Source organism: Tamandua tetradactyla, chromosome 5, assembly GCF_023851605.1.
Source record: "Tamandua tetradactyla isolate mTamTet1 chromosome 5, mTamTet1.pri, whole genome shotgun sequence".
Classification (NCBI taxonomy): Eukaryota; Metazoa; Chordata; class Mammalia; order Pilosa; family Myrmecophagidae; genus Tamandua; species Tamandua tetradactyla.
The window spans coordinates 143,986,519-144,012,436 of record NC_135331.1 but is presented as its reverse complement, the minus strand read 5'-3'; positions in this window follow the sequence as shown (position 1 = coordinate 144,012,436).

The window sequence follows — 25,918 nt, the reverse complement described above, 5'->3', positions numbered from 1 at the left end:
ACAAACCTTGAAACTGCTCTGCCTCATCTGTTTAGAAGCCGAGAGGCTTCTAAAGGGGTAGGTGAATTGGGGACCCTCTTCAAGCCTACAGTAGCATTTAGGGGACAGAAAGGCTTTAATCATCTAAAAAGGATAACTTTTAGGGTATGTCAAACAAATTTACCAACATTTCCTGGAAACTGCAAGTGCAGAAGATCCTGAAAAGTTTCCAGTAAGCAGGAAATGGTAAATGAAAATTAATTGAATGGCACCCATTATTACTCATTTAAAATGTTTTAGGCCCAGCTTCGACACCAGACCCTTACTAATGGTCAAATGTTCAGGTTTCATGATGAAGTACATATTTTATTGTTTACCAGTAGTATTTCCCTCTCTCTCTTTTTCTGAATGAGATCCCAATTTTGCTGCTATAAAAAATGTTGCATTGGCTATTACTAAAGACCAGACTAGTAACAAGCAGGCTTTAACTAGATAGTCCTTTATTGCTACAAAAACTGCAACCCAGCCTGCAATTATTTTAGCATATTTCTATAAGAAAGCAAAAGAAACATAAACACTAATACCAAACCACAGTAAACCCAGGTATATAAAGCAGGGAAATTTCAGGAAAAATGATTAGACTGAGCACAGCAACTAATATTCAACAGGTATTCTGAGACTTGGTGGAACTTTTCAAGAGTTTGATTCAACAAATCTTCTCAATTTATGAATGTATTAAGAGATCTAAGTACAATAAAAGTAAGAGCACCATGGATATCAGTTGTTAATTTGTGGTTAAAGAATAAAAGAATAGTATACAGTAATTTTAGTAGCTAGGGTCAGGTGTCAACTTGGCCAGATGATGGTGCCCAGTGGCTCTGTTTCTGTAGACTTAAATTATCAGGCCATGAATTTCATCTAAGGCTGGTTACATCTACTTTCGTCATGTTTGAGCCCCACTCGTGGTACGAAAATCTGTTTTAGTTTGCTAAAGCTGCCAGAAGGCAACACACCAGAAGTGGGTAAGTTTTTTTTTTTTGATACATGGGTAGGCACCAGGAATCGAACCTGGGTCTCCGGAGTGGGTGAGTTTTTAATAAGATTTATTTAGTTAGAAGTTAACGGTTTCTCAGAGGAAAAGCAGCTAGCTTTCATTTGAATTTCTCAGTTACATGGGAAGGTAGACAGCAATATCTGCTGGCCTTCTCTCCTGGCTTCTGGGTTCCAATGTCTTTCCCTGGGGCATGTCCTTTCTTGCAAGTCCATACATTCTGATCTGAGCTGCTCTAAGCTGCCTTGTGCTTGGCTGTGTTGTGCTCCTTCTCTCTCTTCTGACCTGTCCTTTTAAGTCTAACTCATTATGGAAGCCTGCTCCCTTCACCAACCACAGATGTAATTAGCCATAGATGAATTTTACATGCTGATGATTTAATTCCACAGCAACAAAACAACTGAGCACTATCACCTGGCCAAATTGACACCTGAACCTATCTATTACAATAACACACAGCCAGAGATTTAAATAAATATTTGTCATTTTTAAACAAATATATTGAAAACAAACAGACAGTCAGACTAGACTGAACAAAACACAGAAGCAGGAAGTAGTAAGTGCAAGGAATTGTGGAAAAGAGTAGATATGAGCCCCCAGATGATTCTTTTTCAGATCATAGCAAAATAAAACTGGAAAGATGGTATTGGTTTCCAGACATGAACTGATGAAGTTATGCATGTACTAAAGTGCTTCCATTATTGAACTTTATAACGTCTGTGCCAAGTGTGGCTATAATAATAATAATCGCTAACTATAGTTGCTAGAATAGTTTTAATATGCCAGGCATTATCTAACTGGGTTATATGTGAGTAGTAATAGTACTCTACTCATAGGGTTTCTATGAGTAGTAATAGTACTCTACTCATCTGTAACATCACATGTTACAGATGTCTAAGGCAAAATAAAGGTTAAGTAAAGAGAAGTATATAAATAAACTTTTCCAAATTTATAGGAGTGAAACTGAAATTTAAACGTAGATAATCTGAACTCTTAACCATTAACATATATCAGTTACAAATGAGTATGGGGATCAAATAAGAGGATCTCCCCCCTCTCAGATTTTCAGTCTATATAGCTCTAATGCATCCAACTTTATTTGGCCATGGTATGTGGAGGCAGTTGTGGCCAAGTGATTTCATTGTGGTCAGGTCTTCCATTCTCTTGATTGGTTCAGTGATAGGTGGCAGTCCCTCAAAAGCCCATAAGTCACTAAAAGTCTTTTGCCAAGGCTTCGGAGATAGGCAGATGCTTTTGTCTGTTAAGTTTAGAGCTGAGAAATTTTTAAGTCTGGAGCTGCTGTAGCCATATGCTATCAAATGGAGCCTGCAACTGATTCTTGCTTGGTAAAGGAAGAGTCAGGATGGAGAGAGAGGTCAAGCTCTGAAGGCTTGAATCCCAATCCAGCCATGACTGAATTGTCCCTCTCACTGAAACTATTGGCGTTTTGGGTGAAATAGGAGTTTGGAGGGAAAATACTGTTGGTTTGAACAATTAGTGTTTGAGGTTGTTAGTAGAGCAATAACTGGAGATGTTCCATAGATATTTGGAAATGTAAACTAAAATGCAAAGTCATGTGAGGAGATGTCTTATCACAGACTCACCCTTTAGCAAGTAAAGTTGATGATAAAGAGTTTTTGTGAACAATGAATATGAGTAAGCACTATGACCAAGGTGGTGTACAGTTGAATAGTTGAAACAAAAATAGAGCCCCAGGGCAGTGGCCTTCAAGTACTTTTTGCTTACTTTTCCTCAAAATGAATTTTCATAATCTATGTGCTCAGTCAACACATTTTTCTAATATATGAAAATATTTTCATGATAAGTTTAAGGAGTTGTGTGTAATTCTCTGCATATTCAAAATTTGACATTAAAAAATATAATAGTTACATAACTTTTTGAAATGTATCAGAATGGAATTCAAATGCTATACCAATTTGATATCTACCATAATTCATTAAAAAAATGAAAAACAAATGCATGAATAAACACTTCTTATATGTAGGAATTTCATATTGTTACCATCTTTTTTTCCTCAAATTCATTTCTACTGAACTTTCTCTACATGATTTTATCCTAAAGTTATGTATTTTAACAATTGAAAATCTTTAATAAGTAATCCCATCATACCTATCTGTCACAAAAGTATATATAAGAATAGAATTTAAAACATGTTTTATTTTCTATGATTATAGTGCTCTAATGTTAAAAATGTTTTTAGAATTGAGTTATCACAATCATTTGTAGTACCAATTTTACCTAAATAATATAAATATATAATGATTTGATAAATAATGGTGAACTTAAAAAATTCCAGAAATGTATGGGAGATGGCTGTGATTCATATGATTGTAACCTCTATGCCAAGTACAGGGGTAGTGATAATAACAATAATAATAATAATTGCAACAATCATAGTTAGCTAATACTGAGCATTTATTATGTGCTAGATATTGTCTAAGTGCTTTCTGTGTTAGGTCATTTACTTTTTACAACAAACCTGTTTTGTAGTGACCTTTTCTACAGACACATTATGTGCATTTGTGGATGAAAATTAGTTATCCCTAGAAAAAGAAGGGATTTGCAGCATTGATTCTTTTTTTATTTTAACGCTATGAACTCTGAGAAATCTTTATTCCCATAAATAAGTAATGGGAAGGAGGAAGTTTTATTGTGGCAATAGTACTCAATTTTCAAACTTCTTTCAAGTTATGTACTAAAAATATTGCAGTTTTATTTTTTAACGATCTTACTTGACAACTCGATTAGGTGTTCTTTCAATTCTGTTGAAAGCACGGAGTTAGAAACCATTTAACTTGCAAATGTACTTGTTTCTCAGTCATTAGAGTTGGTAGAGTCATTTCATTTCTGAGAAGTCCCTCAAAGAGGTTGCACTGAGAATTATCAAGTGAGTATTAACAACTCTTACTTGTTCATTCAGAATACTCAGTAGAAACTTGAAATATACAGAAAGGGTTGGGAAAATTGAAAAATTGTCAATGTCAATTCACCTTTGCTAATGTAATATTTTGTCTTAACACATGCTTTACTTTAGTGTGTATGTGTATAAAATCCTTGGAGTTTTTTATTTAGTTCATTCAATCTATGGAAAATATCAGAAATAGAAAGAAATCGACCAAGCCAGCCCTTTCATTAAACCAATGAACCAAATTGGGCTTACTTTCTATCAGAAAAAATCTGATTTCATTTTCAAAACAAATAAATGAGTTAACATGCATTCCAACAGTTATAATCTTCCCGCTTAATGCTAATGCTAATGCTAGGATAGATATTCAGGTAAGGCCTGGAGATTTCCAGGAGGTTGTTACTGAATGGAATAAGGGACTGCATCATCTTGTCTTACTTTTGCTTTTTTCTTTTATTCTCAGAAGAAGCTATCTTCAGGGGCAATGTGTTTTTTGAATAATATGTAAAGGATGGACTAGATAAGATTGTTAAGTAAGAATTGCCATCACTTCTTCTACCCCTCTCTACCATACAACTACAATTTAAGCATCCCAACAAAGATTTCTAACATCTTGTTTCACTCCTTTTTTTTTAACCAAAAAAGTTGTAGGATTACCGAAAAATCTTGCAGAAAATACAGAGTTCCCTTATTAACCCCCCCATTATTAACATTTTTCATTAGTGTGGTACATTTGTTACAATGGATGAATGAATAGTATTATAATTATACTAGTAACTGCAGTCCATGGTTTACATTATGGTTCACTATTTGTGTTGTCTATGATTTTTAAAATTTTATTCTAGTAACGTATATACCTAAAATTTCCCCTTTTGACCATGGACAAATATATAATTCAGTGCTGTTAATCACAATCACAATGTTGTTCTATCATCACCATCATCTGTTACCAACATTTTCCATCACTCCAAGTATATGCTGTATGCCATTAAAGCATTAATTCTCATTCCCTACCCTTACCTCAGTCCCTGGTAACCTGTATTATAGTTTCTGATTGTATTTTTCAGTGATATCATAAAATATTTTTCCTTTACTGTCTGGCTTATTTCACTCAACATTGTTACTGGACAAAGGCCGTGGATTCTTTTGCCTGATGCACTCAACGACCAATTCATGAGACACCAGGGTTTCAAAGAGAAAAAGAGTTTATTACTAGGCATGTAGTAAGAGAGCAGATGATCTAGCAGCCCAAAATCTGTCTCCCCAAACTGCAGTAATTCAGATAGTTTTATTAGAGAAAGGATGGGCAGGGTTTAGGATAATGAACACAATGCCCCCAGATGATGTAATTAGAAGTGATCTGATTACTGAGCATGCACAGATTGGTTACATACTTAGTCACAGAATGTATGAAAGAAAAGGACGGAACAATGTATAGGTGTCTTGAAAGTTAAAGACTAAGCTACCGCACATGTCAGCCGGGCCCACCTTGGTTAGATCTGGTCTCCATCATCAAGATAATTTTGGTCTCAGGATGGGTTAGTTCTGGATGGACCCAAGACCCATCATTAACAAACATTAGGGGCTATCTTTAGTGATAACAAGACTCTAAAGTTGAAAAACTGGATAATTAGGTGCAGATAAAGGTTAATCACAAGGTTTTTACAATCACAGGGGTAGAAGATAAAGGCTATACAATCATTATGAGAGATTAAGGCAGCTGGATTGCAATTTAGAGATTTCAGGAATCTCCCTCAGTCTACTGCAATATACTGGAAAGCAAAAAGGAATATCTGTATAATGATTCAGTAATCAAAATCATCCCTTAAATCCTGATTGCTCAGTTACAACATGATGTCTTAAAATTTCATCCATGCTGTCACATCTATCAGAACTTTATTTCTTTTTATGGCTGAATATATTCCCTGTGTTTAAATTGGTTTAAGAGAGAGAAAGATGCTACGATCTACCCTAAGTTTATGGTGTTTTGGTTAAAAACGGCTTCACCAACAGATATTTTCAATTCTCCCTCTGTTTTCATCTTGCACTTTTTACCCTCAGGGCAATCAATACATTACAGTAAATTGTGGGATGGACGAGAGGCACGTCTCTCCTTTGTAATGTGGAAGAATGTAATTATGAAAGGTAAGGGGAGATAGAAAAAGAGAACAGGCATGTCTTGACCAAGGTGTGTTCTCAGGAAGATCAAGTTTAGGGAACAATACCTATGGAAGTTCAGGATCTGGAAGTTGAGTACTTTTAAACTATTCATGCAGCTTTACTCCTTGAAAAGTCCTGGAGTACATCCAGGTGTATGCAGACCCCATTCAAAGACTACTTCTTTACTTATAAGAGGTTTGGGGAAGAAAAATCCCCAATCATTTTTTCAGTATTTCAGGTCATCTTCTTGATGATGTGTTTTGCTTTGTATAAAAAATAATGTTTTCAGCATACCTTTTCAACCCCAACCTTTAGCTAATCCTTTATCTTCTCATTTTCTGAGGCAGTCTTCAGAATTAAACCTAGACCTACATATGTTTAAAATCATACAAAAAAACCCCACAACTTTTTCATTTTAATATTCACCCAAAAAAGGCCCACATTTAATCATATTTTCAAAGCACTTCCAAACTAGAGAAGGAGTCATTAGAAACTGTTGTGGATTAAAAAAAAAAAAAAAAAGGCAAAGAAAATGGGGCAGGGTTTAGAAGAAACTTTAATTAGTTGAGGATTTTCCACTCTGGGTTTTGCCTCGAGGCACAGTGACCATATGCCTAACCTCTGCAGTATACTGAACTACCTCAAAGTACATTTCAGAAAATAAAATTCTACAAGCTATGGCCAAAACAATGGTGGTAGGTAGTTTTAAAGAAGACTGTCAATGATCGCAGCCTTATATCCTAATGCCTTTGTGTAATCCCCTAGACCTAGTGACTTGCTTTTAAGGGTGTGTGATCCAAAGATAGGTCATAAAAAGCAGTGTGGCTTCCTGCTTCTCTTTCTTTTGGCTCACTCCCTCTGAGGGAAGCCAACTGTCATGCTGTGAAGACCCTCAGGCAGGTTATGGAGCAGGCCACTTAGCAAGGAATGAAGGTCTCCAATCAACAACTTGTAAGAAACTGAGGCTTCCTTCCAACAGATTATGTGTGTGAGTTTGGATTCTCCAGTCCGGGTTTGGCCTTGAGATGACTGCAGCTCTGGCTGACAGCTTGAATGCATCGTCATACATCCTGAGCCAAAAGCACTCAGTTGGGCCATTCCCAGATTCCTGACCCACAGAAACTATGAGATCATAAATGTTTGTGATTTTCACCCACTAAGTTTTGGGGTAATGTGTTTTGCAGCAATAGATAGCTAATGGAATTGGTAGGAGTACAAACCTCTCTGTTGCTTTGGTCAAGACCTAAGAAATATTTTAGAGAATCCAGAACTAGATACCTTATCCTTGTGTGTATGTGTGTTTGTAGCAAATCTTTTTGCAAGCCTGATGGTAGTCATATAATCTCTCCCCAGAAAATACACAAATGTACATGCATAACATGTACAGTACAATTTCAGGGGAATCACAGACCTCCTGATTCCCATTCAGGGATTCATGGACTCAGTTCTAGAGTAGTGCAAACTGTTGTACATACGAATCCTGTTAAGATGCAGATTTTGAAAAATAAATAAATAAATAAATAAAATAAAAATAAACAAAAACAAACAAACAACAAAAGATTCAGATTTTGATTTATTAGGTGTGAGTAGGGGCCTGAGTTTCTGCTAATCTAACAAGATGTCAGGTGATGCCAATGCTACTGGTCTGTGGATTTTATATTGAGTAGTAAGAGAAGAAGGAGTGGCCTGCACACTCTTTGGGGGAACATTCATAAATATTGGTTTACTCTCCAGAGTTTTGATAGAGGTGGACCAGTTAGATGTAGGTTTGAGGTTATATTTCCTGACATGTATCTGGAAAGCAATAATTATTCAAAGTAAAGAGGCACAAGCTTTAGCATTTAACAGTAAACTGGCTGGGAGCACAATTTAGGGGCACCTCATGTCTGCTGGAGTTGAATGAGGTAGCACTTTTAGACAGAGTGAGATTATTCCCAAAGAGTAATGTTCAGTGAGCTCTAAAACACAGACAAATGAACTCTCATAAAGTCAAAATTATTTTACCCTGAACATATCCAAAATTATTTCGTCTTGGAAAAACTATAGAGCATCTATTACCAAACGTTGGCTTTGGTCATATGACTATTTCAGTAAAGGACCTAGTGAATGTGTAACTTTAAGAAGTATAATTTCCTGGTGAATATAGTAAACAAAACTGATTGTAAAATATACATAAATGGATTTATGGAGTCTTAAATTATTACTTGTTTAATGTTGGGTGATTGTTCTAGTTTGCTAGCTGCTGGAATGCAATATACCAGGAACGGAATGGCTTTTTAAAAAGGGAATTTAATAAGTTGCAAATTTATAGTTCTAAGATTGAGAAAATGTCCCAGTTAAAACAAGTCTATAGAAATGTCCAATCAAAGGCATCCAGGGAAAGATACCTTGGTTCAAGAGAGCTAATGAAGTTCAGGGTTTTTCTCTCTCAAGTGGAAGGGCACATGGCAAACACGGCATCATCTGCTAGCTTCTTCTCCTTGCTTCCTGTTTCATGAAGCTCCCTGGGAGGCATTTTCCTTCTTCATCTCCAAAGGTCACTGGCTGGTGGACTCTGCTTCTTGTGGCTATGTTGTTCTGCTCTCTCTGAATCTCCTTCATTCTCCAAAATGTTTCTTCTTTTATAGGACTTGAGAAACTAATCAAGACCCACCCAAATGGGTGGAGACACATTTCCCCCAATATAACTTAACAACCACTCTTGATTGGGTTACATCCCCAGGGAGACGATCTAATTACAGATTCAAATGTGCATCATCAAATACGGATTATTCTGCCTTTATGAAATGGGATTTAGATTAAAACATGTCTCTTCTAGGGGACATACATCCTTTCAAACCAGCACATTCCACCCTCTGGACCCTAAAAAAAGGATTTTTTTCCCCATATACAAAATACATTCATTCCATAACAATATCAGAGAGCCTTAAACCATTTCAGTAGCAATATACATGAAATACAAAGTTAGAAACGTACGAACTCCTATCAAAGTTAGTTATAGGCATGGTCTGTTCTAAGGCAAAATTATCCTCTGGCTCTGGACCTATAAAAACTCTAAACAAGTTATTTGCTACTAACATACAAAGGAGAAACAGTCATGGGATACACATACACATTTCCATAGGGAGGAAGGAACACAGAGGTCACCGGACCCATACAGTTTCGAAAAACCACAGGGCAAAGTCCATTAGATTTCAAAGTCTGAGACTCATTTATCTTCTGGGCTTTAGAAACTGGCAGCCCCACTCTTTCCAAGGGCCTACACAGAGGCCTACCTCTCTCTAAATGCAACCTTGGGGGACACTGGGGAGATCACCTTTTTCTTGGCTTCACCCTCTTCAAGCATTGGGGCTGCACCCGGACTCTCTGCCATCTCTGGGGCACACGCTCAACCTCTCCATGTGGCAGTCAGGCTCTTCCCAAACCCCAAGGAATGTGCTTTATCCTATCCAAGGCCTGAGGTGGCATGACTCTTCCACTGCAATAAGGTGGAAGGCCCATCCTCTGCCTTTGGGGCAAACTCACCCTCTCCATGAGCTTGGGTGGGTCCGCTCTCCTGGCCCGAGGCTTCTTGACGTCAGATCTCAGCCTCCGTGGTTTTGCCTCTGAACTTATTTTTCCTCCAATGTGTCCCCTCTCTGAAGCCCACAGTCCAGACTGGCAGTGGCTTTGTTTATACAGGTCCCACAGCACTCTCATTGGATCATGCCCATCAGACATAAGGAGTTTTCACAGATCCTTCCTGGATAACTGCATGTCCAATCCTGGCTTTCTTTGAAGTGGCTGACTGTTTTCACATTTGGCCAAATCCTCACATGGAGCACTATTCTCTGGGGTCTCCATTCCTAGAAACCCAGAATTTTCCAGAACATCAGTTTCTATTTTCTTTGTACCCAAGAGTTCAGTTCTCAGCCTATCTCTTTCCTGTCACATTTCACTATAAGTTTCCAGGAGAAACCAAGCTGCACTTTCCACATTTAATTTGGAGATCTCTTCTGCTAAATACCCAAATTCATGGCTTTTAAAATCTGCCTTCCGGCCAAAGCCACTAGTCAATTTTGCTAGATTATCTGCCGTTTTAAAACAAGGCTCGACTTCCTTCCAATCTATAATAATACACGCTGCATTTCTGTCTAAGGCTTTATCAGAAGTGTCTTTCGAGTCCACATTTCTACCAACAGTCTCTTCAAAGCATTCTAGGCCTTGTCTATCAAGCTTCTCACAACTCTTCCAGAATCTTCCCTTTATCCATTTAAAAAGCTGTTCCAACATGTTTGGTATTTGCAAACTGCAGCAGCAGCACCCCACTCTCCAGCACCAAAATCTGTTCTACTTTGCTAGCTGCTGGAATGCAATATACCAGGAATGGAATAGCTTTTCAAAAGGGGAATTTAATAAGTTGCAAGTTTACAGTTCTAAGGCTGAGAAAATGTCCCAACTAAAACAAGTCTATAGAAATGTCCAACCATAAGCATCCAGGGAAAGATACTTTGGTTCAAGAAAGCCAATGAAGTACAGGGTTTCTCTCTCAAGTGGAAGGGCATGTGGTGAACCTGGTCAGGGTTCCGAATCTCTTATCTGGAAAGGCACATGGCAAACACGGCATCATCTGCTAGCTTCTTCTGCTCGCTTCCTGTTTCATGAAGCTCCCTGAGAAGCATTTTCCTTCTTCATCTCCAAAGGTCACTGGCTGCTGAACTTCTGCTTCTCATGGCTATGTCATTCTGCTCTGCTCTCTCTGAATCTCCTTCATTCTCTGAAATGTTTCTTCTTTTATAGGACTTCAGAAACTAATCAAGACCCACCCAAATGGGTGGAGACAAATTTCCCCCAATGCAACTTAACAACCACTCTTGATTGGGTTACATCCCCAGGGAGACGATCTAATTACAGATTCAAATGTGCATCATCAAATACGGATTATTCTGCCTTTATGAAATGGGATTTAGATTAAAATATGCCTTTTCTAGGGGACATACATCCTTTCAAACCAGCACGGTGATATTAAACAAAATTAATGACTAGTTTTATAATACTTTGTCTCTAGCTCTTTTGTTGGATGAAATGTCAATGCAAGGTTGATTTCTCTTTTTCTCTATTAAAGTCAGTCTTGAAGTGTTTGAATAGAGACATGTCATTGACATAGAAGAGAGTGTACATATTTCAGTTCTTCATAGTGGGGTTATGCAACCAGACCATCCAAAAATGGCATCAGACCACAAGGGCAAAAATATAAAAGGGAAGGGGCATTGCAGGTTCCTATTTCTCCTGATGAATATGGTTAGCTTATTCATCAAGAACGAATTTTTGAGCTAGCGCAAATATGTACAGATTCCAAATAAGCACTAAGACCAAAACAAGACAGAGATATCTATTTGAGTTAATGCAGTTTAATCAATAACTCCTGTTCTCAGAGTCAAAGGCCAAGAAAGATGGATAAAAGCCAAGAAAATTATTATATTATTTATGGCAGAGACAGTAATGTTCACCAAATGTTCCATTTAGCCACTTATACTTCTCGGTCTCCCTGTAATTAGGTGAACCCATGTGACATTTTATTAGTGAAATATGAGCAAATGTGCTTTGTGCCATCCTTGGGCTAAGGCAGTAAAAATATTTAATTTCCCAGTCTCTCTTTTCTCCTGATGAAGGAAGCTAGTGTATCGGATGGAACATCTACATCTAGTCCGATGGGGCCTTGGTCAGCCTGGGTCCTTGAGTGACTGTCTGGAACAGAGAGTCCTGCTGATATATAATGGATATGTAGTCTGAGCAAGAAACAAATCTCCATTACTTAAAGCCATCGAGATTTCAGGATTAATTTGTTATCACGGTATAGGCTAGTCTCTCTCAACTAATACTTTTTTTTGTAATAGATTTCTCTTCAAGACAATAGGAGGGTGTAATAATGGCTGATAGGGAAATGGCTTCATCTAAAGAATACCTGCACCTCATGGTGAAAATTGGTTCAAGAATCCCAGCATCAGTTTAAAAAACATGAGACTGACAAACACTGTAGATGGAAGGTATAATAAGTTAGTCAGTTAAAGACTTGCCCTTTGAAAAACCTGATTAAAATATTATTCAGATCTAATCTGACAGGTTTTTGTGTAGAGTTAATAAAGGTGAACAAATTAGCATGCATTCAAAACAGCATTTAAGGCTTAAACACTTCTAGTGTCAGAAAATCTTGTACTATTCCTTTATTCATTTAGATTGAACTTTTTGAGTCAATATACGAGAACAATACTGATACTCAATCACAGAATATCCTGCAATGTATGAAGTTAGGATGTTATTAAAACCAAATGTTAGCTCTATCACATCTTAGTTCTCTAAATGTCTTTTCACTCATTTGTAAAATGGGATTAATAATTTCTGCCTTTCAGGATTGTTATGAGAAATAATAATGGCACTATGACACATTAATGGCTTAGTCTAGTTTCTGATCCTCAGAAATCACATAAAACTGTGATGATAATGATGATGATTTCATCAAATAAGATCTGAGATTCCACAACTTAATTCACAGAATTCATACTTTGAATAATTTGCCCTCTTTATAAGATCTGATAGTCAAACCTAGAATCTGTTGTAATCCAAGGTAGGTTTGTGTGTGCGTGCATGTGTATGCCATTTTTAAAAATTTATTTATTAATTAAAAAAATTAACAAATGAAATAAAAATTAACATAGATAATCAGTAATTCACAATATCATCACTTAGTTGCATAGTTATCATTTCTTAGAACATTTTGTATGCTATTCTTTTTCCCTTATTATTTTTTTAAAATTTATTTATTAATTTAAAAAATAAAGGAACAAAATAAAACAACATATATAATCAGTAATTCAGAATATCATCACTTAGTTGCATATTCATCATTTCTTAGAACATTTGCATCGATTTAGAAAAAGAAATAAAAAGGTAACAGAATAAGAAATAAAACGATAACAGAAAAAAAGTTATACATACCATACCCCTTACCCCTCGCTGTCATTGATCACTAGCATTTAAACTAAATTTATTTTAGCATTTGTTCCCCCTATTATTTATTTTTATTCCATATGTTCTACTCCTTTGTTGACAAGGTAGATAAAAGGAGCATCAGACAGAAGGTTTTCACAATCACACAGTCACATTGTGACAGCTGTATCATTATTCAACCATCCTCAAGAAACATGGCTACTGGAACACAGTTCTACATTTTCAGGCAGTTCCCTCCAGCCTCTCCATAACATCTTGAATAACAAGATGATATCTACTTGATGCATAAGAGTAACCTCCAGGATAACCTCTCGACTCTGTTTGGAATCTCTTAGCCATTGACACTTTGTCTCATTTCGTTCTTCCCCCTTTTGGTTGAGAAGGTTTTCTCAATCCCTTGATGCTAAGTCTCAGCTCATTCTAGGGTTTTTCTCAATCCCTTGATGCTGAATCTCTGTTCATTCTAAGATTTCTGTCCCACGTTGCCAGGAAGGTCCACACCCCTGGGAGTCATGTCCCATTTAGAGAGGGGTAAGGTGGTGAGACTGCTCATCGTGTTGGCTGGAGAGAGGGGCCACATCTGTGCAACAAAAGAGGTTCTCTTGGGGGTGACTCTTAGGCCTAAATTTTAACTAGACTTGACCTATCCTTTGTGGGGTTAAGTTTCATACAAACAAACCCCAAAACTGGGGGCTCTGCCGAAAGCTTTGGTTGTCCACACTGCTTGTGAGAATATCAAGAATTCAACTTGGGGAAGTTGAATTTCTTCCCGTTCTCACCACTTCCCGAAGGGGGCTTTGCAGATACTTTTCCACTCACTGATCGAATCACTCTGGGATTCATCGGGGCATCACTCTGGACAAACTAGCAAAATCTCATGTCCTACCTGAGATTCCAAGTACTTACAGCGTTCAGTCAAACTATCTACGTAAGTTATATTAGGAAATGCACTCGTCAAAATATAAATTTTGTAACAAACATTTTTTGCTTTAGTTTCACACATAAGGTGACATTTTTAAATATTAATTGGCATATATTTTCAGTACCCTGCAATAATGACATTCCTTTGTTCTTCCTCACACAAAAACATTTTTAAAATTGTACCTTGTACATTTCACTATTATTATATACTCTAGGCATTCCTAGATTATACCATCTCAATCTTTAACATCTATTTTTCTTTCTGATTTCATTTATGTCCTCAGCCCTCCTCCATCTATCATTCTCACATGCAGCTTCATTCAGTGTTTTAACATAACTGTTACAGTTAGGTAGTATTGTGCTGCCCATTTCTGAGTTTTTGTAAAGAGATTAAACCATTTGTAGAGGATAAGAAGCCAATAACATCTTCCAGTTTTTACACGTCTCTCATTATTAATTGTGAGGTCTTGACTCCCAAAGTCTTTATCAAACCACTTGCTGGTAGAGTCCTGTGTGTTGGAAAACAGCAGCAGTGATGTGGTCAGTAATCTATTGAAGAGAGGTAAGAAGAGCAAACTTATGTTTTAAGCTCCAGTGCTGGATTTTAGAGGTCGCCCACAACATAGAGATTGTTCTAGTTTGCTAGCTGCTGGAATGCAATATACCAGAAATGGAATGGCTTTTAAAAGGGGGAATTTAATCAGATGCTAATTTACAGTTTCCAGCTGAGAAAATGTCCTAATTAAAACAAGTCTATAGAAATGTCCAATTTAAGGCACCTGGGTAAAGATACCTTGGTTCAAGAAGGCCAACGACGTTCAACGTTTCTCTCTCAGCTGGAAGGGCATGTGGCGAACATGGCAGCATCTGCTGGCTTTCTCGTGGCTCTACCAAAAGGGACTCTCTCCAAAATATTTCCTCTTTTAAAGGATTCCAGTAAACAACTCCACCTTCAGTGGGTGGAGACACCCCTCCATGGAAATCATCTAATTAAGTTACCACCCACAGTTGGGTGGGTCTCATCTTCATGGAAGCAATCAATATGCTCACACCCAGCAATATTGAATGAGGATTAAAGGGCATGGCTTTTCTGGGGTCCACCACAGATTCAGACTGGCACAGGGGTGATTCCTGGCCACTTTATTCTTCCAGTGTCTTAATCTTTATCATCCAATGATAAAGACCCAGAACATGGGTTCTGGGTAAACAATAGAAAGGAATAAACAAAGGGGAAAATAATCACTTTAATTTAGTTTGAATGTTCAATTTGAGAAAAAGCAGGGAGGAAATAAACATGATACTAGCTGTAACTATATCCAAGGTAGAAACATAGCCAAAGTTCTTCCTAGATTTTGCTACCTTTCAGCACAGTCAGGTTCTGTGCATAAGTATATTTGGTGAGAATTTTGCCTTTTAGATAAATATGTCTCTATCTTAAAGACTGGCTAAATAGAAAGCTTAAGAAGGGGCTTTGTAGGTAGATAGGGCTTTAATTAGCCCACCAATCCTCCACAGACTACTGAAAATAAAAGATAGAAGGGCATAAAAAAGAAACTGTAGGTCCAAAAATCAGAATAGGCTTTTATTAGTGAAATATAAGTGTTAAATTACCTGAGGATGAAAGAGGAAAGTGTGGCTAATTCATCTTTATTTCCGATAGACTCATCTTCCTTGAAACTGAAGAGATTAAAGACTCTGGAGGTTCTCTGACCTGTTTCCTAGATAAATTTTAGGCCCTCTATATTTTGCTTCATATTTTCTCTCCTCTTTTCTTTGAGAGCATTATTCAATTTATAATTACATATTTATTTGTGATTGATTGCATTTGTCTGCACTGTTCAACCATAAGCTTATGAAAGCAGGGGTCATATATATGTTGTTGACATTTATATTTTTATCCCCCCATCACCATTATCTAGGTAGATAGTGTCTGGTACGTGGTAGAAAGTCAATAAAAATGTTTGAATAAATTTTAGTTCTTTTTCAAATAAATGTATTAAAATCCACCAGGAGAGTCAATACATTAGAATCCTTACTTTTAGGTAGGATTTGTTATGTTCCTATAATGGTATCTTAGCTACTGAGGGAATTTAATAACTTAAATAAATAGAAATAACTCCAAACTATTGACCCCATTATATAGCTTAGAACATAGACACTATGAATGGGTTGTATTGGCCATGAGAAATCAATCTGGGGCTATTTCTAACTCGAGCTGCATAAATCATGGTCACGGTCTCTGGCCATATTTAATTGGTACATTAGTTTTCTATTGCTACTGCAACAAATTGTCACTAATCTGGTAACTTAAAACAACATGACTTGCCATATAGAGACCTACGTTCAATTCCATCCTTATGCAGCACTGCCCACACCCCCCCCCGCCCCTCCCAACAAAACAAAACAAAACATGAATTCATTATCTTATAGTTATGGAGATCAGAAGTTTGAAATCAGGCTCACTGGAATAAAAACAAGATGTTGACAAGCCTACATTCCTTCTGGAGACCCTAAGAGAGAATCCATTTCATTGCCCTTTTCAGTTTCCAGAGGCTACCTACATTCCTTGGCTCATGCCTCCTTTATCCATCTTCAAAGCCAGCAACATAGCATTTTCTTTCCTCTCTAACATCTGCTTTTACTCTTCCATCTACTCTCTCTCTCTTATCCTCCTGCACGTCTCTTATAAAGACACTAATGATTGCATTTAGAACTCTCTTAGATAATCTGGGATAATTTCCCCATCTCAAAATCCTTAATTTAATCACATTGGCAAAGTCCCTTTTATATGTAAGACAACATATTCACAATTTCCAGGGATTAGAATATGGACAACTTGAGAGGAGGTATTATTCAGCTTTCCACAGTTGATTCAAGAATAAGATTTTGCCCTAAATCAAGCCAGAGTCCTTCTCTTGGATTTTTTCTCCTGAAACTTTAAAAGTCCTCCATGGTGATGGAAATTCTGAGATATGAGGTTTAGGATCCATCTGTGATTATATTTTTTGAGTTTTGGTGATAGCTTATATGAAGGGGAAAGAATGGTATTCCCTAGAAGAATGAGGCTAAGATGAAAATAAAAGGGCCTTTTGTGGTTTGGTTACATGAGATACCTCAATCTCTTTCCAAAAAATTTCTACTTTTACCTAAATTGACAAATGAAAGAACACTTAGACCTAAGTAATATAATTAGCATTCAGTTAAACTCTTGCTACAAGTAGGGTAGCTCACTCCAGTTCTTCTAAGTCAAGGTGATGGAGCTCAAATTTGCACATCTCACAAGTACACAGACAAGGCAGGGCTAGGATGATCAGCAGTTCAGATGAACCAGGAGTGTGCTCAAGAGCAAGCACTGGAAAAATGGAGGTAGCAAAGAGGTGAGGTAACTGAGTCAGTCTTTCAATCAGGAAAGCTTAAAAAGGATCTGACACTTCTGCCAGTCAGATTATATGATAATGGGGTAGATCCAATCATGGAGAGAGAAATTCCTCTTAATGGGACCGGTGGGAGATTCTGTATAAATTCTTCCTGACTTCTTTCTGATAGACTCCTATTCAACTTTTAAGTCCCAACTCAAAAGTCCTGTCCTCTGTGAAGCCTTCCTTAAACATTTCCTTCATTCCCTTTCTTCTTCTCTCACTCTTCTAGAACTAATTGCTCTATCTTGTGTGTTCTCATGTGTATGAATCAGGGTTATCCAGAGAAACAGAACTAACAATATGTAAATATCATGAGATTTATTATAGGAATTGGCTCACGTGACCATGGGGAATGGCAAATTTGAATTTCATAGGGCATGCTACAAGTTGGGAACTTTGATGAATTCCTTAGGAGAAGCTGAAGTAGACATAGAAATTCTTTCTGACTGCTGAATCATCCGTTCTCCCTTTAAAGCCTTCGGTTGTTTGGATGGGACTTCTCTCATTTGCTGAAAGCAATCTCTTTTGTTGATTGTATATGTAATCATCCATAGATGCTGCGGTAGTTAGATTCAGGTGTCAACTTGGCTAGGTGAAGGTGCTTAGTTCTATTACTGTGGACATGAGCCAATGGCATGTGAACCTTATCTGTTGCTGATTACATCTGCAGTCGGTTAAGAGGTGTGCCTGCTGCAATGAATGATGTTCAATTTAATTGGCTGGTGCTTAAATGAGAGACTCAACGTAGCACAGCCCAAGCAGCTCAGCAAAGCTATCTTAGCACTCACAGCTCAGCCCAGGCCTTTGGATATGCTGAAAGGAATAACCCTGGGGGAAAGTTGTTGGAACCCAGAGGCCTGGAGAGAAGGCCAGCAGAGACCATCCTGTGCCTTCCCACATAAGCAAGAACCTCAGTTGAAAGTTAGCTGCCTTTTCTCTGGAGAACTAACAAAATAAATCCCCTTTTATTAAAAGCTAATCCATCTCTGATGTGCTGCATCCTGGCAGCTAGCAAACTAGAACAGATGCCATCAACTGATTGATGATTTAAATCCAAGAAATATCCTCACAGTAACAATCAGGCCCATGCTTGCTTGACTAAACAACTGGACATTATAAACTAGTCAAGTTGATATGTGAACTTAACCATCACACCCTAGTACTTTGAGCATTTTTCTATTGATGTCTTTAAATTGTGTTATGTTATATTTGGTTATTTTTCTTCTTGTATTGCTAACAACTTGCTTTAAATGTGAATTTCTTTAGAACGTTACATGCTTCAATCTGCATCAAGTACTATGCTATATAAAGAATATGCAATACAAGTCAATCTTTACTCCACAGGAACTAACAATACAATGGGAGCAGTAAATCGTCATCTGTGGTACATTGTATGATGAGTTCCATGGTAGGACCATGAATGATACTATGTAAAGATGCATAGAGATGTTTCACTAAGCAAGAATGGGCAGGTCGGGGATGATTTCCAGAAAGCTGATGCTGGAGCTGAATCTTAGAGCAGAAGAGGATTTTGGGGGGCATTCAAGGGAAAGGACATTCTAGGCAAAGTCACAGAGGCATGAAAGAAAATGGTAGATTCAGTGCATGACAAGTAGTATGATATTATTGGAACCAAAAGTTTGTGTAGAGGAGTGATGAGAAATGGGGTTAGCGAACTTAACAAAGGCAAAATTGAAAAGGTCTTATAAGTCACACTAGGGAGTTAAGATTCTGTTTCCAAAACAATTGCTGAGTGCTTGGCTCAGAATATTGACTACCACATCACTGATGGAGACCGCTCAGAATCGATACAGAAATCAAGAGGCATGTTCACAGAATTGATGCTTGGATTGGGCCTGTACACAGATGTCTTTGCTTTGAGAGAGAAAAATCAATGTTAAAAGATTAAATTTTCACCATTTTAAAAAATCAAAGATCAAAGACATGAATATGATGGTACAGCTATACATGAGGAGGTAAATAAGTAAATTGGAAAGCTTGGAAAAAGCATATAATTGATAGTTACTCGGGGCTCCTCTATATTCCTAAAACACTAATTGCTATTATCAAGGTTCTTAGCTGGGGATCTATTGATGAGCTTCTTGAGGTTCTGAAAATACTCTGACATTTTAGGAAAAATTTTGAACATGTATCTTGGGTATTTGCTCATTTTCCTAGGAAGAGGAGTTTTGGATTTTTATCTGATTCAAAAAAGTCCTTGACTCCAAAAAGGTTAAGATCCACTGACCTCTATAATAAGCAAGTTGAACAGAAGAACCCAAGGCGATGTTGTTTAGACACTATATTGTGGAATATGGTGGTAATGAGATTTCTGTCTTGCAGAATTTGGGTTAGCTGGTAGGCTAATACTAGATGCTTGAATAATCCCCCAAATCTCAGTGGTTCATCATAATAGCAGTTTATTTCTTGCTTATTTCCCAGTCAGAGGCATGAGGGAGGCAGGGGCCGTGCCCGCAGTTGTGGGAAAATCTTCCGTACACAGTCCTTTAAGGATCAGTCCCCTTCCCTGCTGTGGCTCTGCCATCTTTAACCTGTAGTCTCAGAGGTATCTTAGCATCATTCAGGAAGGACATGGAGCACAGAAAAGCACAGGGGAAAGGCACATTCATCTTACTGTCTTGATGGGGAGGTAAATCCTCCATTGGTAGCAACTGGTCATATGGTCCCACTACTAGGTGCACAGTACTTGGGAAATGTAGTTAATCTGGGTACACAGGAAAAAGAAATGTTTTTGGTGAGTATGTAGGCCGTCTCTGCCAGGTGGAATTTTAAAAATGGTATAGAAAGGGTGTGTGGGTAGTTCAGTGGTAGAGTTCTTGCCTGCCATGCAGTAGACCTGGGTTTGATTCTAGCCCATGCACCACCCCCGCAAAAAAAAAAAGTGTTGGATTCTTGTTGGGTATGATTTTGGTATAGTTCTAAATGCAAAAGAGGTATTGAGCTAGATATCCTTTCACAAGGACTTTCCTGTGGTTGTGTTTAAGGAGTTTGTCAAAAATGGACCGTTTGTTTAAAAAATGTATTAGGTCAGGGAACAACTTCAAGAATTCTCTGATTTATCAACACACCTTCAAAGATGGAAATCATCCTAATGACATATGGAATGTAAGCTAGGGGCCCACGACTTGAACATGGAGAGAAAGAAAGTTTTCTCCCTTATACTTCTTAGTGCACTGAGAAAAGTGAACAGTTTTTTTTTTTTTTAGGCTTTTGTTTGTTGTAGAAAAAAATTCACTTTCTGCTTTCATTCTGATAAGCTCCTTTCTAAAACATTAGTCCAAGAGCTCATTAACTCAAACTGTAGAGCAAGTCAGTTCCAGAGGGGAGCGCAAAGATCAAATTATGTAGATCATCTAAGAACTGGAGCATATTAAAATGCTTTACTTTTCAAAGACATTTTTCAAGTGACTACTTTAATCATATAGAATTTTGCTAATTAAACAACCAATTTAAATGCCAACTCTACTAACTGAATTTTGAGTTACATTTAATTTGAATTGTTTCTCTTCTCTAAAAATATATGTGAGCTTTTTAATTTTAAATCCACAATTTCCACAGCAGTTACTCTCCCACACAGTCAGTTCCAGTAGCCGCAACAGCAGAAGTAAGTGCTTGCTGAAAGTACGGTTTCCCAGTTTTAAGGTTTTCTTTTAAAAATTAATCTGTTGAACTGTTAAGATTAAGCCCTAGTAGAGCATTGAAATGACTGTAGACCCAGCTGATAGTTTGGCTGCAAGCTCCTAGATTCCTAATAAATTTTTTTGGCATGAGCAGGCTCCAGGAATTGAACTGGGGTCTCTGGCATGGTAGGCAAGAATTCTGCCACGGAGCCATGATTGCACTGCCCTACTCCTGGATTCCTGGCCGTCAAAAACTGTGTGAGATGATAAATGTTTGTTCTTTTAAGCTGCTAATTGACTATGCAGCAACAGATAACAGGCAATGTCAGGGCTGGAACTGAGATTTCATGTGACGCTATAAGAGTGGATGAGTTTTGCAAGCTGTGTGTTTTAGACCAGAGCTTCCAACCCTGTTTCTGGAACCACACCCAGAAGGTCTCTAGTTATTTTAAAGGATATAAACAGTCCTCAAAACAAATTAATTTTTTAAAAAACAGACAGTATACTCAGATAATGATAGCATTGTCCCAATTCTCTGAAGACTAAAAATTAATCCTCACTTGTTTTTTTCTCCATACCTTTATCTACATCCTCTCATTCTGTGTTCTATGATAATTTGCTGTCATATACAAATCTATTCTTCTTCCTCTTACTCCTTTTCCTCCTCTTTTTTTTTATCTTCTGGAACCGAGCTTTAGTGTTTCACAGTAACTCATGTTAAAACAACCCCCTGGAGAATGGGCTTGGAGAGCTGATTTTTGGTGGCATGATATGCTTTAGGTGGTCTTTGCATCTGATTGGACATATAGAAAGATGAAGTGAGAAAACTTTTACTCTCCATTCCCATTGGGCCCCCATCTCCCAGGGACTAAATTTCTCCTAGAGATGTGAGTATGGGAAATATGTGAGTGTAGAGAACGGGCTGGTGGGTAATGGATGATCAAAGCTGCTTCCAAAATGTGTAAGTACTTTTGTGAGAGGCAGTCTCCCACTATCTGAAAAATGTCTGGGACTTTCATTATCCCAAGTGAGGCCTGGGCAGCATTTAGTTTGAGCTTAAACAGAATCTTTCCATCCTCCAATTCAGCCAGAGCTCATGGGTGGGAGGTGTCAGTTAGAATAATGTTTGTGACAAGGTCTCGCTCTTTCCCCCCAAACATATTTTCCATTGAATAGCAGCTAGGATTTTAGGTCAGGCCAACTGGCACTGCTGGCCCCTCCTTGTAGAAATCATGTTACTTCTCCCAAAAGCATAGTTCAAAGGAAATCTATTATGCTTAGTGTAAATGACTCTGATTTCTTCCCTCCAAGTGCTTTACTGTCCCTAAAGTGGTGCATGGCCATTTACACAGGCACAGATGGAGCATATGCAGACATTTTTAAATGTAGCATCCTAACTTCTCACTGTGAAATAGGCAAGCCCATTAGGAAAGAGATGCTTTAGGCATCCTAAAACCCCTCCTGCAGAATTAGTGTTGGAAGTTCTTTTGGGCTTCATTTCCACCCCCCACCCCCATTACACTGTAAATATAACTGAACCACCCAATGAATACATTTGCTTCTCTTTCCATTCTTGCACAAAACCCATTTCTCCTGTGAAACCTTTCATTGATAGCCCATTACTGAAAGCTTTCTGAAGTGGAAGTGGAAGGAGATATGTGCAAAGCAAAAAGAAATGAGGAAATGTTAAACAAATTACTTTTCACCTGCGAGATTTTCCTTCCTTTCTTCTCAGCATTATTTGCCTAGTCTATTGACATTTCAAATTAGAGGAAGATTATGTATAATTGTGCCAGCAGTTTCTTTATCTCTCTGAGAGTTCAAGTGACAGAGGTTGTTAGCCTGGGAAACAGGATGTTTCCATTATTGATTAGGCCACACTGTTTTGACTGAAATAGCAGAGAATATTCTTGGCTGGTTTCCATGTGTCAAGTCTGCCTGTTTCTTTTCCATCAATTCTGGGGAGGTTTTTTTGCCACGGCATGTGTTAGACATCATGTCTCAGGTAGTTCTTTCAGACTGTCAGTCACCTTACCTGCTGCTGCTGATTAAAAACCTTATCTCAACCAAGAAACAGTCTGCAGGCTGTTTTATGTCTGTAAGCAGGGGATAGTTGTTTTGATGCTTTGGGCTATCTTTATCGCAAATTTCTATTGCTGGATGTTTCAGCTGTTTGTGTATAGCTCACATAGCTGAACAAAGGACTTTACCATTTTCAATTTAGTTATGGTACAGGGGCAGTCAAAGATGAAAATAAACCGTATTTTTCTTTAACTACATTTCTGGCTTATTCAACAATACTTTACAAGCATGATTCCCAAACTTTGAGATGTAAAATGCAAATGTTTCAGCTCAACTGACAAAGATTTTGAACCAGTAGGTCGCAGATGGTGTTTATGTTTTAAACAAACACCAGGGTAATTTTAACTTAGGTGATAAGTTGGGCATACTTCAAGAAATACAACTATACAACACTGAAGATTCCAATGGAATTAGAAAATCAGGGTTTTATCTTTGAAGCCTCACAATAAGTCAAAGAGAATGTTGAAGAGAAATTCCAATACCTCTAATTTCTAACAACCAGATCCTTAGCTACTTATGGATAATATTTATGTCTGATTTCTCTTTGGATAATGTACTTTTGTTGCTACCCTTGGTGGTAGGCAGTAGATAATTAAGTTCTAATGATTTTATGGTCTTACATTTACAGCATTTAAAATCACTTATTGAACATATTTTATTAATTCAATTCATAGTAGACAATCTAAAAAATGGACCCCAGAATATTTGAGAATGTAATGGCATCTCAAATCACTGGAGAAAAAAGGGATTGATTATTCATTACATGTATTGTAACAACTGGCTTGCCATTCAGATTTAAAAAGAATCTGGATTTCAACTTCATTCCTTACACCAAAATAAATTGCAGATGAATTAATGATCTAAACCTAAAAGAAATAAAAACTGTATACACTGTAGAATAAGACATGAGTACTTCCTTGTAGGGTCTTGGCATTAGATAAAACCTACAAGTCTAAGAGTAAAAGATAGATAAAATTTGAGCACATAAAAGTTATGTTTGGAAAAAATACCATAAAACAGTTAAAAGTCAAACTTAAAATTAAAGATAAAATGTAAACTGGAGAAAGATTTTTGAACAGGCAGTTCACAGAAAGAATAACCCATTAATGACTATGACTTATGCAATGATGTTCAACTCTGCTCAAAATCATGTTAATGCAAATTAAAATAAGATGCTATTTTTTTCATCTGTTTCACAAAAATAAATATATTTCATGGCATCAGCTTTGAAGAGGTATGGAGAAGGACACTTTAGCAATCTCTGTTCAAGTTTAAAATACTCATTATCTTTGATCCAGCAATTCCACTTCTAAGAATTTATCCTAGAACTATAATCGTAGCTGTAACCAGAACAAGAATGATAATTATAGCATTGTTTATAATAGTGAAAACTGGAAATGATGCAAATGATCATTAACAGAGTGCTCAAACAATTAATGGTCCATAATACTTTGTTCTAGTAAAAAGTACGGACTAGATGATATGGCAAAATCACCAAGATACGTTGTTAGATTGAAGATGAAAAAAGAAGGCAAGGTATTAAGCAATGAGCGTATTGTTTCTGTTTGTGTACAGCAAAACCCCAGAATACATGTGTGAAAATACATAGAAAATTTGTGGAAACAATAAGAAATTGTTAACAATGGATAACTTTAGGAATGGGATTGGGTATTTTGAGGTAGGAGGAAGATTTTTTGTTCATTGCTTATGCTCTTGTATTGTTTGAAATTTTTAAGTCATGTAAAGTATCATTAAATTACAGAAGAAGAGACTTGAAAAAGCAAGGATTTTATATACCTTGGCTGTTCTCCTGATTACAGAGTAATGTTTGTGATAATCATAGTTTGCTTTTAAGAGGATCCAATTATGTTTAACGAAACAAATCAAGTAAGTATATGAAAATTTACAAAGTGTGTGTTTTTTTTTAATCAGTGCATAAATGACAAAACTACATTAGGAAAAATTCACACATTTAGCACAGCATGTGTGCCATGCTTCTTATGCAAGGGTGTTCCTGACCTGCTTTTTGGTAGCATATGTGCTTTCAGTCCTTTGCCTTGTGAAAGAGACTGGTTGCTCTGCATCATGCCAGTTTACTTTCCTTGTAATGGGTACTCCAAATTTTAGCATCTGGGAGGTAGCTGTAAATGAATGATGAGTAGTTTTTGTGCCACTCACTCCACCAACTGTGCCAACTATCCAGAGGAGGATAAATAAAGCTGTCAGGTATGGGATAGAATTGTCAATAATACATGAGAGCAGCTATATAAAATAGTGAAACTTAAACATGTTTTTGTTAACACTTCCTCTATTATAAAAATAAGACATACTCTCATGAGGCTTACTCTTGTGAAGCTAATGTAGGTAGCAGAGAAGCTTAGACTACCCATAGGCATGCCTAAGAGTTATTCTGGAGGACCTCTTTTGTTGCTCAGATGTGGCCTCAGTTTCTCTAAACCCAACTCTGCAAGTGAAATTACTGCTCTCCCCCCTATGTGGGATATGACATCCAGGAGTGAAAGTCTCCCTGGCGATGTGGAAGATGACTCCCAGAGATGATTCCAGACCTGGCACCATGGGATCAACAATTACATACTGGCCAAAAGGGGGAAAAGAAGTGTAATTAATAAAGTATCAGTGGCAGAGAGAGTTCAAATAGAGTTGAGAGGCTACTCTGGAGGTTGCTCTTATGCAAGCTTCAACTAGACCTTGCTACCTAACATAACCTGCCAACCCCCAATCAGGACCATTC